This window comes from Columba livia, chromosome 2 (genome assembly GCF_036013475.1).
Source record: "Columba livia isolate bColLiv1 breed racing homer chromosome 2, bColLiv1.pat.W.v2, whole genome shotgun sequence".
Lineage (NCBI taxonomy): Eukaryota > Metazoa > Chordata > Aves > Columbiformes > Columbidae > Columba > Columba livia.
The window spans coordinates 47,982,426-47,997,689 of record NC_088603.1 but is presented as its reverse complement, the minus strand read 5'-3'; the positions used below and the strand labels follow the sequence as shown (position 1 = coordinate 47,997,689).

Sequence of the window (15,264 nt, the reverse complement as noted above, 5' to 3'; positions counted from 1 at the left end):
AGACATCCTTCAGCTCAGCTTGTCAGAAGCTGGAAGCCCACGCCAGAGGAAGGATGAGTCTGAATATGCCCGTTTCTTGTGCATTTCCTGAAGCATCTGCTCTTGCTGGCTGCCAGACACAGCTTTCTGGGTGATTTGGTCTGACCCCGCTAGATGTTTTGTAGGTCTGTATCCAAATGATCAGTACTAAAGTGGCATTTGGATCATCCTCAAAACAGAAGTGATGCTGAAAGGTGGGGAAACAACAGAGGTACTTTACAGTCCTTTTGCAGCCATGGCTTGTTTGCAGGCTCAGAGAGCTGACAACACATCTCTATGTGTGTGTTGTAAGCCTAATGGATTTGGTCACTGAACCCCACAGAAATCTCAGTTTACCTGCTTTGCTTTATTTTTAACTGAAAGTTTTTGCTGGAAGAATTACACAAAGGTGGTGAATGGTGCTAGAGCTGGGTTACACCTTTGTGAAAAAGATAGTTCAGGGGCATCTTTCATTTTCAATGGTTGCAAGAGGCATTAAGCATGTGTCATTGTCCTCCCCTCCACTCCTCACAAAAGGCAGACTGACTGTTTTTCAGGGATTCAGCTGCTCTGCATGGCAGTGTCTGGGCTGAATGTTGTTTCACAGGTGTGGTGAGTATGTTTGTTGCTGTAGGAAAAAAAAAAGCAGAGGTGTACTGGGAATAACAGAGCTCACAGAAGCAGAAGAAAGTTTGAATGGAGTCTGATTATTATGTGGTTTTGGCAAAATATTTGAGTCAGTTTTGGGTCGGAGTGTCGACCTAAGGAGGTTTGGAGTAAAGGGTAGGGAAATAGCTGTTTGTGTTTTGTTTTGGTTTTGTTTTGTTGTTGGGGTGTTGTTTCTTTGTTTTTGTTTTGTTGTTGTGGTTTGGTTTGGTTTTGGTTTTGGGTTTTTTTTTTTTTTGTTCCTCCTGTGTTTAAAGAAGCAGGGTTTTGTATAACCTTCCAAATAAAGAGAATAGCAGCAGAGACACCTGATTGCGTCACCTGTTTCGCCTCTTAACTGGAATGAGCCAGAAGAGTTTGAATTTTCATTAACCAGTCAGCCTAGAGGGATAATAAGGCATTTTACAGAAACCAGAGAGACAGGCAGGATGGCCCAATTCTGTTTGCAGTGCTCCCACTGTTTTGCGAGGAGATTTGACTTTTTTTTTTTTTATTTGATGTCTGAGTTTCCAGTGGTGAAAGGGAGAGGTTTGGAGTGGCACCAAGCTGCACCGAGAAATACTTCTGAGCTTGCAAGCGAGCTCTGTGAAATGACGTCCATGCATTTTTCGGGAGGACCCTCACAACTGCAAGTCAGCCTTGACTAGAGTTGAAGTGTGGCAGACGGTGTCTTAATTTGTGTTATTTTAGGTAACATTCTCTTCCTGGATCACCCAAATTCTATGCTCGTAAGTCTACTTTCAGAACAGCCATGCCAGGCTCTGGCCAGGGTGGGGGGAGGAAGGGGTGAGGAGGCTGGTTACCCAGTGCAGCAAAGCAAATCCCCATGCATCCAAGAGCATCCCACAGAGGAGAGAGAAAGGGTGCTTCAAAGAGATAATCCTCAAAAAGCAGTAGTTCATGAGTTCTCCTATGAGAGTAATTTTATTTCTCAAACAGAAAGGTGAAAAAAGCCCTACCTAGATTTATAACCCAGACAGAGTCACTGTCTCTCTCTTCTTCTGGGTTTTTCTTTCTTTTTTTCTTCTACTGTATAATGGAAAAGCATGTTAGGCCTAGAGCTCAGACGTGGGAGTCTGCGAGAGAATGGCAGCTCCAAGACGGTAAGTGGAGGTGACAAGTTCGCAGAAATATTAAACATTGACACTGAATATTTTGTTGGTATTTAACTCTGGGATGTTATGTGTTACTGAGCAGAAACAGAACATCCCCCCTCGCCCCCGCTATATTGTTCTTTACTCCTCTGCTCTGTACATTCAGAAGGCAGGGATGTGAGATGCCAGCTCCTTCAGGGTTGAAGTGGCTTTATATAAAATAACAGGGAGGGCAAGCTTATGAAGTGGAAACAGGATCTAATTCTGTACTCTGCTGAGACTGTGACTTGAAGATGGGGAATACTTTGTGTACCAGGTGGGTGTGCTTGTATGTGTGTATATATATATATATATATATCTGTATGAAGCTGAAGACAGGAGAAATCCCACTCATTTAGAAAGCGGACGGTGTCAACTAGCTGAGGGGGAGAACTGGAATTTTAAAGTGATCTTTTAAAATGTTTATGTATGTTTTGTTGCTGCTGGAAATGTCTGTTTGCACCTCAGGGAGGTTCCTGAACTTCCCACATCAGGGAGCAGCTGGCCCAGAGGGGCAAATTCATTTCGGCTGCGAGACAGGAAGAGTTTTACCAGGGAAGCAGCTGCTCCAAAGCACCTGCTGCTCTACATCTCTGCAACTGGAGTGAAAGTAAGGTCTAGATCTGCTCCCTGGGTCTGCCTGAACATTACTTGTATCTGCCAGCCTACAGCTGCAGTTCTGGTGCAGAGCAATCATCAAACCTGCCACGGCTTTCGGCACCAGCTTAAACATGCAATTCTGATTGACCGACACACATTGGGAGTATCCATTACAGCGGTGTAATTGCCACCCTGACTGGGAGCCAAGGTTAGACCACAGGGAGAAGTGGTTTCCATCGGCGGCCCTGGCACGGGACGAGGGTGTTTTGGGACCGCTGGGAGCTCCACACGGGAGCACATCCTGCTTTCCCTCCCACTGCGAGCATCCCATGCTTCACGGGGTGATGAGGAGCCAGGGGAGGAAACATTCCCCTTATGTAACAAGGGTATACTTACCAGCAGCACTGTCACCAAACACCCAGGCTGTGCTGTTACTTGGAGACAGGCATCCCTGAGGACCAGCTCTGCTGCTGGTGGGAGCAGCCATGCTTCTGCTGAGCTCAGTTGCTGTTGCCTGATAGCATCTGAGGAGCTGGTTCTCACATGTTGAAAGAGAGACAGGTGCAGATGTACACACTCCTGCAGATCTCCACCAACGGGCCCCCAGACAGCAAGTGGGAAATCAAGATGGCCTGGGAGAATGGCATTGTTTACTCATCCAAATACCCTGAAACCCCCGCCTCATCCATTCCATGATCCTGCATGAAGCTAGTCCCTTTTCTGTCTGCTAATATTTTTATTTCAGGACTTGCCATCCAGTGACCCCAAGCCCTTTGTATGAGACCTACTTCTGCCTGACCAGCAACATTTGCAAGGTGCCTATGCTGGTGCCCTGTGCACACACAGCTTTTGGGGGCAGTAATATGAGAGTCGTGAACCAGAACAAACTCCGGTTTGATGGGCAAGGCTGATTTCTTTTTAAATTTGCATGACATTTAAAGATGGATGCACCGGAGTTTGCATCAACCTTTAAGTCAACTGGTTTCTAAATGCCTACCTCAAAAGTCCTTAGCTCATTTGTGTCTCACAGGCTTCTGTGCATGCAATCCATGCCCCTAGGATTTTGTGCATGTTGTCTTTACGCAAAGGGCAGAGCGAAATATCTCCTGTGTGCACATTATTAAGACCCCCATGGGTTCGTGCTATGTAAGAAAAATGCTTATTATGTTCCTGAGACACATGGAGAAAGGGTGGGGTGAGGAAAACGGAAGGAAACCTGTGGGCTTGTTGTGCTGTGCAAGATGTGCACATTCACTGGAAACAAAGGACAGTGGCGCCTCAATTTCCATTTCCTTTGCCCTGGCAACTGTGCAGCTCTTTAGCTTGGTGGACATAGTCCCCATCCAGGGATGTGTTACTGCAGTTTGGGATCCAGCCTACTGCAAATCACATCCTCTCCAGCTTGCCTGTTGTGGTCTTCAATTCACCTTTCCATTTACACTGTTGTAAATCAACATTAACCCCATTAAGTCAATGGGCATGTACTAGCATAAAAGCAGTGTAAGTGGGAGGTGAATCAGATCCAGGCTCTTTATGAGGATGTTATCTGATTATTCACAATGCTGTTAAGTAACAAGTGCTATCCATAGCAAACTTAATAGCAAACAGTAATGTAGTGCTGGTGATATACACAGCAATTTACTGTTATTACTTGTACATTTTACAACATTTTAGGAGAACAATTTTTTTTTTTTTTTTTTTTTTTTTTAAGGAAGCATGTTTGTGCTCTCTCTTGAATACCAAAGGTCATTGTCACCCTGTTTCGTTTCACACAGATTTTGTTCATCTTCTGGTTCGTTTTGGGAGAATGAGAGCTCTGTTCTGAGTGAGCAAGCTTTTTGAGAAGCAGCAGCACAAAACCACTTATGCCTTGAGGGTGGGCTGAAGAGTGGTGGTGTCAGGTGATGCACTGAGGATAGGAGAGATCTTTCCTTCTACATTTTTTTTGTGGAGCATCTGTCTGATTCTGCAGTGGCTACAGACTGAATAAACAGGGGTAAGCTTTGGAACACCTAGCAAAGATGTAAGGATAAAATAAACAGCTCAGGCTTCCTTATTCCTCACACTTAGCATGGCCTGTAGCTCTGTGTTTCACTATGCTTGTGGCAGCATGTCTTGGTTCACTGATGGGCAGGGGACAAGATGCCCCAGCCTATGGGAAGCGAAGTGCTCACAGGGGGTGACTCTACAATGAGGCTGAATGTGAGTGGTGGTGGGAGCAGCCACCATCCTCATTGCCTGCAGGGTAAAAGCACCATCAGGGACTGGGGAGCTGGCCATGGGGACAGAGTCAGAGCACCTCAGAGCTGAGACTGGGGACTTGTCCACATAGGACAAGCTGTAAATAAATAGCAGTGGTTAACCCGGCGGTGATTAGTACGTCCATTAGTGCATGCTAAAAGTGCACAGAGTCACCAGCAAAAGGCTGAATCACTCAAATGCTTTTAAAAACAAATGATTTCTAAAAAGATATCCTGTCTTTCCTTTTTAACCTAGCAGTTTAGAAGGCAACCTCTGAAACGCCACTATCGGCCCCCTGAGACCTTAACCAGAGCTGCTGGGCATTCCCTTCCCAGGCGGTCTTGCTGCTGCCCAGGTACGTGCTAAGGTGAACAGAGGAACCAGTTTTAGTTAAAAATTAATCCAGAGAACTGCCTGGCTGTCAGTCCCCTGCGTGGAAGAACTGACGCCAGCTTCCTCAGAGGCTGCGGCAGAGCTGTGCTGCTCCTCACCCTGCTTGCTGCTCCCTCAGTGCCTGTGCCTTTGCAAGTGAAATGTCTTCCCCTGGATGCAGTGGACCTGTGCATCTCTCCAAGAGTGACTCTCAGAGAAATCAGTGTCAAATTCAGGCACTTTTCCTGTTTCTTCACTGCCTTCCTCTATATATTTGTCTATAGAGGGGCTCGTTTGCCAGACCGGCAGTCCAACATTTGCCCTTTGAAAACAAGAGGGAAGAAATGATGGCACAGACCACCGTGTTGCCACTCATGCTCTGCCTCCTCAGACTCATTGCACAAAGCTAACTGGGTCATTTGCTTTCGCTAGCAAGGTTGTTTTTCTTCCCCCTCAAGTAAAACTGGCTTTTATGTAAATAATTTTTGGACCAGCTGCACTGAACTAATTATCTGGGTCATTCAAATTTCTGCTTCTGGAAGTAATTATGGCCTTTGGGAGTATACTGTATAATACCGAGTTATGATTGGAGACTGAGAGTCTTCCTTATCTGCATGAATAGTATAAAGCAAAGTTAGCAAATCTTCCTTACATCCTCAGGGCCGCAGAGCGCTCCTTACCCGTGCACAGAACTCCCATTTGGTCTAATAAGCATCTTACTTCTTCCCTTCCTCCACACATACATACTGAGGACTCACATTCTGGATATACATCTGCTGTTTAGGACAGTGCTGCAGCATCCTCACCTACTTTTTTTTTTTTCTTTTTTTTCCCTGAAACTTTTTATCCATTAACTCTTAAATGGAGCATCAGAGAAAAACAAGGAGGTACCTGTAGAAATGGGCAAGCACACGTGAGGCAATGTGCAATTGAGAAGACTGGCTCCTCTGACATCTGTTGAGGAAGGAATGAGTTTACACAGAGACATAGGTGTCCTAGATTTTGCTGGCAAGAGGCTCTGAGACTGCACATTCGCAATCTGCCCTACCTGTGTTCAATGGCTGTCCTGCACCGCTGGCAGAAATGGGACTTCAGCAGGAATAGGAGGGTGAGAGGTGGCAGCAGTCGATCCCACATCTCATCTTGGAGTTGTGCAGGGCCATTTTCTGCCTCAAAGTGGGTAGAGCAGCCTTTTGTCTGCTCTCGGTTTGGCAGCGCTGCATAACAAGGAGAACAGAGCTGGTGTACAGCCACCGCTGATTTCTTGATCCCATGGCCAGCCCCTATGCTGAGGAAAGCTCATTTGGCTCTGAGCGCTATCTTTCTCTAGGTACACAGACCAAAAGCTCGGGGCTAAAAAAAGCTGTGTAACACCAGGGCAGGAGACAACATTAGCCTAGAAATGCAGTCAAAATCAATTCACAGGGTGGGCAGAATCAATGTTATCAGCCTTATTTTTTTTTAATCATATTATATTATATTATATTATATTATATTATATTATATTATATTATATTATATTATATTATATTATATTATTCATATAAAATATAAAATCAGTAGTAATGTAGTGTATTTGTATATCATTAGACATAAAGACAAAAATTAATACAGACTCAGAGTACTTCAAGAGTTCTGAGCTCATCTTCAATTCATACCTGCACCTCTCGGCAGCCTCTCCCGTGATGTAGGCTCCTTAACCATCCTTTGTTATTTTTTTTTCCCCCCAACTAGTTTATCTCTTTCTAACTAAACCCAATACAGGTAAACCATAAAGCAGTAAAATACACAAGAGCAGCAAACATGAGATCTGCTCCTTTCTCAGTGCTCAACTTGTGCATTGCAGCCTCCTACAGTTGATGTTCAGCTCCACTCTTTCAGCAGAAGGATCTGCCTGCTCTTCTGTGCTCCTTCTGAGCCCAGAGCTGCAGGATCCTGGCCACAGTTAAGCACTCTTAGGCATTACTACAGTAAATGAAATTATAACAGCAAGCAATAACGCTTCCTAACTCAGAAAAATCACTGTAATTAGCTGTCCCATTTACATGCCACAAATACTAAAAATCAAATTAAGTGAATAAGAAATGAAAACCTGGTGTAAGATGTTCAGAAAGGGATAACATATTTTGAATAAAATTTTCTTTTTCTAGTGGATGTGGTTATAGGAAAGGATGGAAAATGTAGATTTGCCAGTTACAAGACTATACTGGGTATTTAGCAACTGCTTTTTCCCAGATTGTTTGGTCTTGAAAAAGTAACCACCCTGAAAAATACAACATCCCATCGGATCATTTGGGAAGTGGTATTTGTATTTGCTGATTCAAAACTATTTTTCATTTAGAAATGTTCCTTTAATGTGCAGCTAAGCAAGTTTTAAAACACTTAATATTTTAAACAAAACCGAAACTATCACGTCAAGTAAGGAAAAACTCCATCTGATCCAAACTGAATATACATGATTTCCTGATTCACCAGTAAGTGTTGAACTTTTTCCTTTTCAGCATGATTGAAACCACTTTCTCTTTTGCTTTCTCCTGATTTTTGGGACTGGCAGTAAGCCAAAACCTCATTTGCCTAGCTGTAGAAAGCATCATTAGTCATCAACATGGTTAGGTGGGGAATAGCTAGAAAGTTAGGTGCTCCAGAGATCAATATTAGACCTGATCTTATTTAACATTCCCACTAATGATCTGAGAGAGTACGTGTACTCTATATTAATTGTATTCATTGATGCCACTCAGATTCATAAGGGTTGTGAACCCCAGTGGGGAGAACGGGAGATTGAATAAATGGACAGAAAATTAATATCCTTTCAAACTGATCCAATTAAGGATGTTCTTTTCAAAAAATGCCAGTTAACCAAGCTGGGGAAAGTGGCCCAAAATGTAGACGTTAGCTAAAGAGAAATACTTAGCAATGGCAGTCAGGAAAATACTGGATGGCCACAAACTGGGAAGGAGCCTGGAATGCAATGTAAACGCAAACTGCATCTCATCTGTTTGGGCTGAACAGTTACTACAAATGACTTCAAAAAGAAATAAGGCAAACTCATGAGAAAAAGATCTATCTAGGGCATTTGCACTCAAAGCTCGTGACATGAGCACCAGTTCAGGAGGTGTCTACAGACTGACAGATGCCACCAGGGAAGGGTCTTATTTCTTTACTCACCCTTTTTATGTGCTTCTTCAATCCATCTGCTGCTGACCGTCATTAGGGTCACCATCAGAAGACCCTTTTGGTTTAGTTTAATATGACTACTGGTATTTCCCTGTGGAAATCCCTGTTTCCTACAAGCTGAGGGTTCCTCCTCAATAGGAGATCAGTAAAATGATGCTCGGCTGGGCAGCCCAACACAAAGAGAGGAGCAACACTGGAGATAATTGGAAGCACATGGAAGGTACCTGTGGCCAACAGCAGGCCAAATTACAGAATAAAATTCCTGACGTTGGGAGCTTCCAGGGCAGCAAGAATAAACCCTGCCCCTACATGTCCAGACCATTTCTGGAATCATATAAGAATGAAAGTGATATTTTGTTGGCTGTTGTACAGGAAAAGCATCTTCCACTACAGCAGGTAACTAGCAAATGGGTTTTGTAGGTCTTCCCCATTTTTAAACTCTCTACCATTTGTCTTCTACCTTTGATCTTGCTAGAAATCAATGAGCTCACCTAATCAATGAAGAACAGTGCATATAGATTGAAGGCAGCTCTATATGAGTCTTTGAAGCTCCCAAACATCAACTAAAACATTGTAAAAACTTTTCTAAGAGTATTTGTTGGCTCATCATTTATAATGAGACTAGTATAGAGTCAAAGATACTCATCATAATGTCTGCAAAAAGATGTGTCCGGAGCATTTATGTAAGTCCTGAGGTAGGGCAGTAGTCAATATTTATTATTGATACATAAATGATAGCTGAGAACCAGGGTCAATTTTCCAATGAGCATGGGAGGAGTGCTTGCTCACTTTTTCTTAGTTTTCATGCCTTCAGGTCCACTTGGACAGCTTTAAACAATCATCATATGAGGGTTCTTTCCTCTTTATTTTTAAATTCTTAGTTAATTCAAAATATTCTCTTCACCCCTTCTTCGGCATTTAAACAAAACCGAAACCTCTCCATCTTAAACGAGTTGCTCTGATTTTACCCTTGAGCTCTGACTCACTGAATAATCTTGTGTGTGCCCAGTGGTCACCCATCGTCTCCTTCTCAGGAGCTGACCGCAATGCTGCCACTGGCACTGCCTGCTGGAAAGTTCTGTAAAAGATGTCCCTAAAACAGCACTAACATCCACACTGAGTGGCAGGGCAGATGCACCCTGGGGGACAGGCTGCACATCAAGTGGTGGCAGTAGGCACCAAAGTGCTCTCCAGGGCACAGCTGTGTCTGCTGTCTTCCCAGTGACGCCAAGGCTTGCTAGGACAACGTATTCATATGGGGGGCAGGTAAAGAGGAATAAAGAAGAAAATTAAAATATTCACTGAAAAGATGGGAATATGTCCCTAGCCCAAATCCTCACACTGTTTTTGCACTGTCTGTTTCATTTGGAGCTGTGATTTTCTTTTATGGCGGATGTCTAACCAATGCCTATACTACTGGGATGTCCTTTGATGCCAAGCCCCATTACAACTCAGTAGTTTTCAAGACAATGTAGTAAATGTGGTACAAACCCCACATATAAGGCACATGGAAGGGCTAGAGAAAGCACATCACTTACAAAGCAGTTTGATGTGAACAGAAAAGTGTCCTTACAGGCTGCAACATGCACCACTGGTGAGACTGGGCAGTGAGCACCTGATTTACACATCACAGATTTTGCATGCCAGCCTGTCCTCCTGTGTGTGGCCCTTTCCTAAAAACTACAAGTGGGCCATGCCCCAGAAAATGTACACAGCCCTGTATGAAGAGAATCCTTCTGCTAGAGCCAAATTCAGCAGAAGGAAGAGTGCATGAGGATTTAGACTTGCATTCACTGATCACACAGTTTGGATTGCAATGTTTGCAACCCTGCAGCTTGAGACTGCCCTTCTGCCAGCATTACTGCCCTAAGACTGCCAGCACCAGTCCCACCAGCGCTCTCAGTCTCAGCTTGGTGTCTTAGCACAAACTCAGCCTCCTCAGGAGTCTGCACTTACATGCTAGTGCTGAATCTGGTGGTTGCAATGCAGGCACAGGAGCTGATGTGCAGATGCTGTTGTGGGGTTGATACCTCCTTGCAGTGGGCTGGGGACAGACAGAGGCTGGGACATCTCAGACCCCTGCAGTATGATCTGCTAGAGCCCATCTGCCAGAACCCTGTGGTCTCTTCTTCAGGTGAATCGTCCTGTCTTTTTCCACTGCAGACTCTGCACTGCACACGTAGAAGTTTCATTCCTATAGAGAGGCTCCCAGCATGGGAAGCGCACCAGGGATCTGTGAGGATGCAGAGGAGAGCTTTGCCTGGAAGGCTGCATCCTCCCCATGCCCTGCATCCACCGCTCTGGCTTCTTCTGTTCTTCTGCGTCAGCCGCTGGGAACAGTTTCTAAATCGCAAGACATCCCCAGATTGCTTAGAACTAGCAGTAGGTCTTTATCATCATTAATCTTTCATAAATCTTAAGCCTAAAATAAATGGTGTGACAGCTCTGAATGTCAGGAATCATGGGCTGTGGCAGTTTTATTCACAGACATTATATATGTGCGTTTAGGAATGTGGTTGGCAAACCTCCTCTATTATTTGTTCTGGCTGCACATTGTTTATACTTTTCTTCCTGTTTTTGAAAACAGAAATTATTGTCTCAGTGGCTAGAGAAAATGTTTCTCTTAGAAAAGAAAGCACTGGTTGAAGAAAAGCACTTTCGGGTTTGTTTTTTTTTTACAGCAAAGGAGAAGAAGAGAAATATCTGGGACCTTTTAAATTAATATTTTATGAACTACCTGAGAAAAGATTTAAAGAACAAATGGCTGAAAATGGGAGATAATGTGGTGTGGTGGACTAAAGGCACCCTGGGAGTTAGTTAGTTCAAGCTGTCTTCTTCCACCCATCCATTACAAACCAGGTAGGGACAGCTCTTAATAGCCAGAGTGTCTGCAGCCAGTATTTGGCACTACTGAAGCTGCCCACAAAACAAATAATTGGCTCATTGTCCCTCCAGAATTGGAGTAAATTTGGTGATGAGACTAAATCCTTACGAAGCAGGCTGCAGTTACTCATGGGAGTGAGCATGCCAAGGGCAGTGAGACTCCTGGCATGAGTGAGGGCTGACCACAGGAGCAGGTGCTGCTGACCTGGGAGGAACATGCTGGTCAGGACCCATCAGTGCAGCACGGGCACCCCCTTCCTCCAGAAGTGCTTGGCAGAGCTATTGGGGCAAACCAAAAGCCAGGGTGCATGCAAGCTGAATTGCCTGCCCAGTAAGGGCAGGGAGGTGACATGAGTTACCAAAGTTACTCCCTGGATCCATTGCAAAATCAGGAATATATATTAGAGTCAAAAAATACAGAGTAAAAATACAAAAATACAGAGGACTATACTGATCGATCTGCACTTGATTTTACTGGAAGACCATTGTGTTACCAAGGGGTCCTGTTTTACATCCTTTGAGGGCAGACCAGAGCAGGTGGAAATTTTCCAGCTCCTAAAGCAGCCAAGGGAGGAGATGAGTGAAGTCTCCTATCCAGTTTATTTTTCTTTTCTGAAATATTTCATTCATCTACTATGACCTTAGTTGATGTACCTAACTAATGACTTCTCTAGCCCACATTCCTTGAACCAAAACTTTTCCTAAGGACACAGCTTATCACTATCATTATAGTCTGTTGCATTGATACTGACAGCGGTCAGAATGGCTGCTATTGTCACCTATTGTGATAAAGTGATATGTCACTTATCACGATACGTCAATCACTTTCTCAGGGAAGATGAAGTGCCCAGAACACCACCTTCTCACCGAGTTCTACACACAGCAACTGGCATCAGAATGGCAGCTGAATGCCACAAACATTGACAGTGGTCTTTTGTTGTTGTTAATTAAAAAACTGAAGCATTTAAAGGCAAGCTGAAAGCAAAGAGTGTAAGTTGCGGTACCAAATCACAAGCATAACTTGTCAGTGTAATGAGCCAAGAAATACACATTCGTAGAGCAAAGTTTTAGTGAACATAATCTGCCTTTGGCTTCCTGGTGTCAGAGGTGAAGCACACAGACATCCCCTTCTTTAGCTTGTGCCCAGATGATGAGGCATGGCAGCTCATCTGCAACAGATGTTAAAAGAGGCTCTTTCACCCGCTGTGTCAGGGAATCAGCTCTGGCTACAAGAGCCAAGCTCAATCATTGTCCTCAGCTGATGTGACCTCGTGCTGCTTCACTGAAGCCAAAGGATGAGGCAGCTTTGCATGAGCTTAGAATCCACCTCCCTCCACCTCCAAATTTATTGCCATGATTTTTGGATAACAGCAAACGGAAATTCCTGCAGTCAGAGGGGAAATGCTCACTTCTGTACCTCTTCCAGAACCCACTGGGCATTAGCCGCTCTCTTTGTTGGGCCAGACAGAAAGGAAGTCATTTAAACAACAAATATCTATTATAATTATGTGTTTTTTTCAGTTTGCAGACTGTGCTTTCCAGTGCTGACAGAAGGATTGTATGCTTCATCGTCAAACACTGGGCAAGACCTGGGAGCACTTGCATTGAGTTTTGCTGGTAATTTGCTGGTGCTCCCCGAGACAAGAAGCTCTGGGGAGATGGTTCAGCTTACAGTGGGACTGCACCGCAAATGTGTGGTGCTCCTGCAGCTGAGATGGGTTTTGCTTCTTCTCCCTCACTGTTCAACAGGTGCTTCTGCCACACAGAAATGTTGAGTGAGGAGCACCCAACAGTGCCTAAAAGGGCTGATGCATCCATGCAGGCCAAGAGAGTGGAAAAAATTGACATTTCTCCCTTCTTGGGTGGCTGGAAATGGAAGGCAACAGTCACTGCAGATAACAGGCGAATTACGATTTCCAAAGGAAGTGCTTGGGAAGGTCGCAGAGCAAAATCAGACATTATTTCCATCACAGAGAGAGATGAGAGAGATGAAGAGGATTCAACATTTCCTTCCTTGGCTTATTCCTTCTTCAAAAAAGCAGAAGCCATTTTGCATTTTTGTTTTTGTTTTTGTTTTTTTTTTTTTCACTATTTATTACAGTAAATCCCTAAGACTAAAGTTTTGGAAAACAAACACTCCATGACAATCATTCATTTGGTTTCCCTGTGTTGTTGGCTATGGTTTGAGGTGACATCCATCCTAGTGGCAGTCGTGTGGCCCTCCCCTTCTCTAGCTCAGTTCTGATTGCAATGCCACATCAAGCAAACCCAAAGACCAGCAGCTTCCGTGAAAATATTCTCACTGACTTCAAAGGATTTTGGATCCAGACTCACACAGTGGGCAAACACTAGACATACCAGGGCAACCAAAGCAACCATTACTCACAGCTGCAGCTGTAGTCACACAAAAAGATAGCAGAGACACATACCTAATGTGTTTAGGGTCGTATTGCCCCAAACAATGCAATGGGTCTTTTGAATGTGAAGGCTTTCATTCCTCATAGCATCCCCTTACCTGAACCTATTCTACCAGGATCTGTTTACCAAATGGTTTATTCCAGGCTCAGACTGGGATAAATAATAAGTATCATTATTTATAATACACCTTGCCTCCTGAGTCAATTGTAAACTCTCTGCCCACTTGTGTTGCTATGCATCCATCAACTGAGGAGAGATCCAAACAACAAAACACAGTATCAGCGGGTTCCTGATGTGCCTGTGCACCAACAAACAAGAGTTTCCTGCATAGGTGTATATGTTGAACATTCAGAAACATATATCCATAGACATATACATATATTTAATACATACATGTCTGTGTGCCTTGGGGCATTTAAAATAATCTATTATGTAAATCCTGTGGTTTGTATCTTATTACCAAAATACAGGTCTAAAGCAGTTATTGTGTCCTGCGAAGGATCTTTATTATAATAGTTCCACAGTGGCATCCTTCAGAGAAGCTGCTGGAATGACAACCTGATGCCGAGACAGCGAGAAACATTTGCAGCAAATGAGTGACTCAGAAGCAGACCCTGTCCCTGTGCAAGCAGCACAGAAGGCTATGGAGTCCTACCACTATATGCCAACTGAAGGTTCAGTCCCTGCTGTGCAGCAAAGGGACTGACATGGGGCACTTCCCCTCTGCCTCGGCTATAACTCAGCCCGGAGGATATATCCCATGCAGGATCCTACAAATGTTGCATGCCCCTTTGTAAAAGGTGATAAATAGTGTGCATTCATCAGCTACAGAACGCATTTCTGATTTTGAGAGGTTCAAAAGGGAGGAATTATGGTAAACCTGGTGATACACCAGTTGTAGCTCTTTTGTGGAAGAGGTGGCAGTAGCCACATAGCAACTTTTAGACTCTGAGGAATTTGGCTTAGCATCCTGGTTGAGCTGAAATGCAATGGATTCCTTTATTTATTTATTTATTTGTCTGTCTGTCTGTCTATCTATCTATCTATCTGTCTATCTATCTATCTATCTGTTTCCAGTTCTCTTTGAATTTTCAGGGAACTTTTGGGGAGCATTTTGGTCACTGGCAAGTAGAAAAAAGAAAAAAAAAAAAGTTAAAAACCAGTCACCCTTTCACTTTGTCACTCTGACGCAAAACCATGGTATCTCAAAACTTTCATCTACTATATAGCTGTGGATGCAGGGATTTTATGCAGTTTTTCCATTCGGGGGAAAATACGAGGTTGGTGGTCAGGGCTGCATTACAGGGCAATCTTAGGGAATGAGATATGTGCATCACATCATTGTACATTTTGTAATTTATGAAGAGAGGGAAAAAGAAGACAGTAAACATGATGTGCAAAGACTAGGATGTGTTGAGTGTTTTAATGACTTTTTTTTTTAAATTGTCCTGTATTGTCTAATAAGAGCTTCTACTGCTAGCAGGTGCTACCAAATATTACCAATAAAGTTGCAAAGCAGTTTCTCTTTTCCTCTTTTGCTGTCAAAGGGAACACTTTTGTCCATTTCTTTCCCATTCAGCTGAAATTTTCCATCCTGTGTCTCTGACTTTTTGCTGGTTTTGTTTGTTTCTAAGTATCAGCAAAATTCCTCCAGCTTTCAAATTTGATATAGGAGGACTAAATGGAGTATTTTTCTCACTGGCTGGTAACAGCTCCTCCTAAGAGTGGCTTGTGTCTTTGGAAATAGGGCATGTTG

The 15,264-nt window shown here is 43.7% G+C and overlaps 1 long non-coding RNA gene across 2 annotated transcripts; it reads left to right on the top strand.

Annotated features, from left to right (window-relative positions):
• Positions 1 to 270: 270 nt before the first annotated feature.
• LOC135578486 (uncharacterized) lies at positions 271 to 15,029 on the top strand. 2 transcript variants are annotated; one of them, XR_010470168.1, is made up of 4 exons: positions 271 to 2,094; positions 4,193 to 4,413; positions 4,914 to 5,013; positions 12,612 to 15,029. It is a non-coding gene; the product is annotated as an uncharacterized LOC135578486 (long non-coding RNA). The 2 variants fall into 2 exon arrangements; XR_010470169.1 differs by lacking the exon at positions 271 to 2,094 and adding an exon at positions 2,109 to 3,232.
• Positions 15,030 to 15,264: the final 235 nt, after the last annotated feature.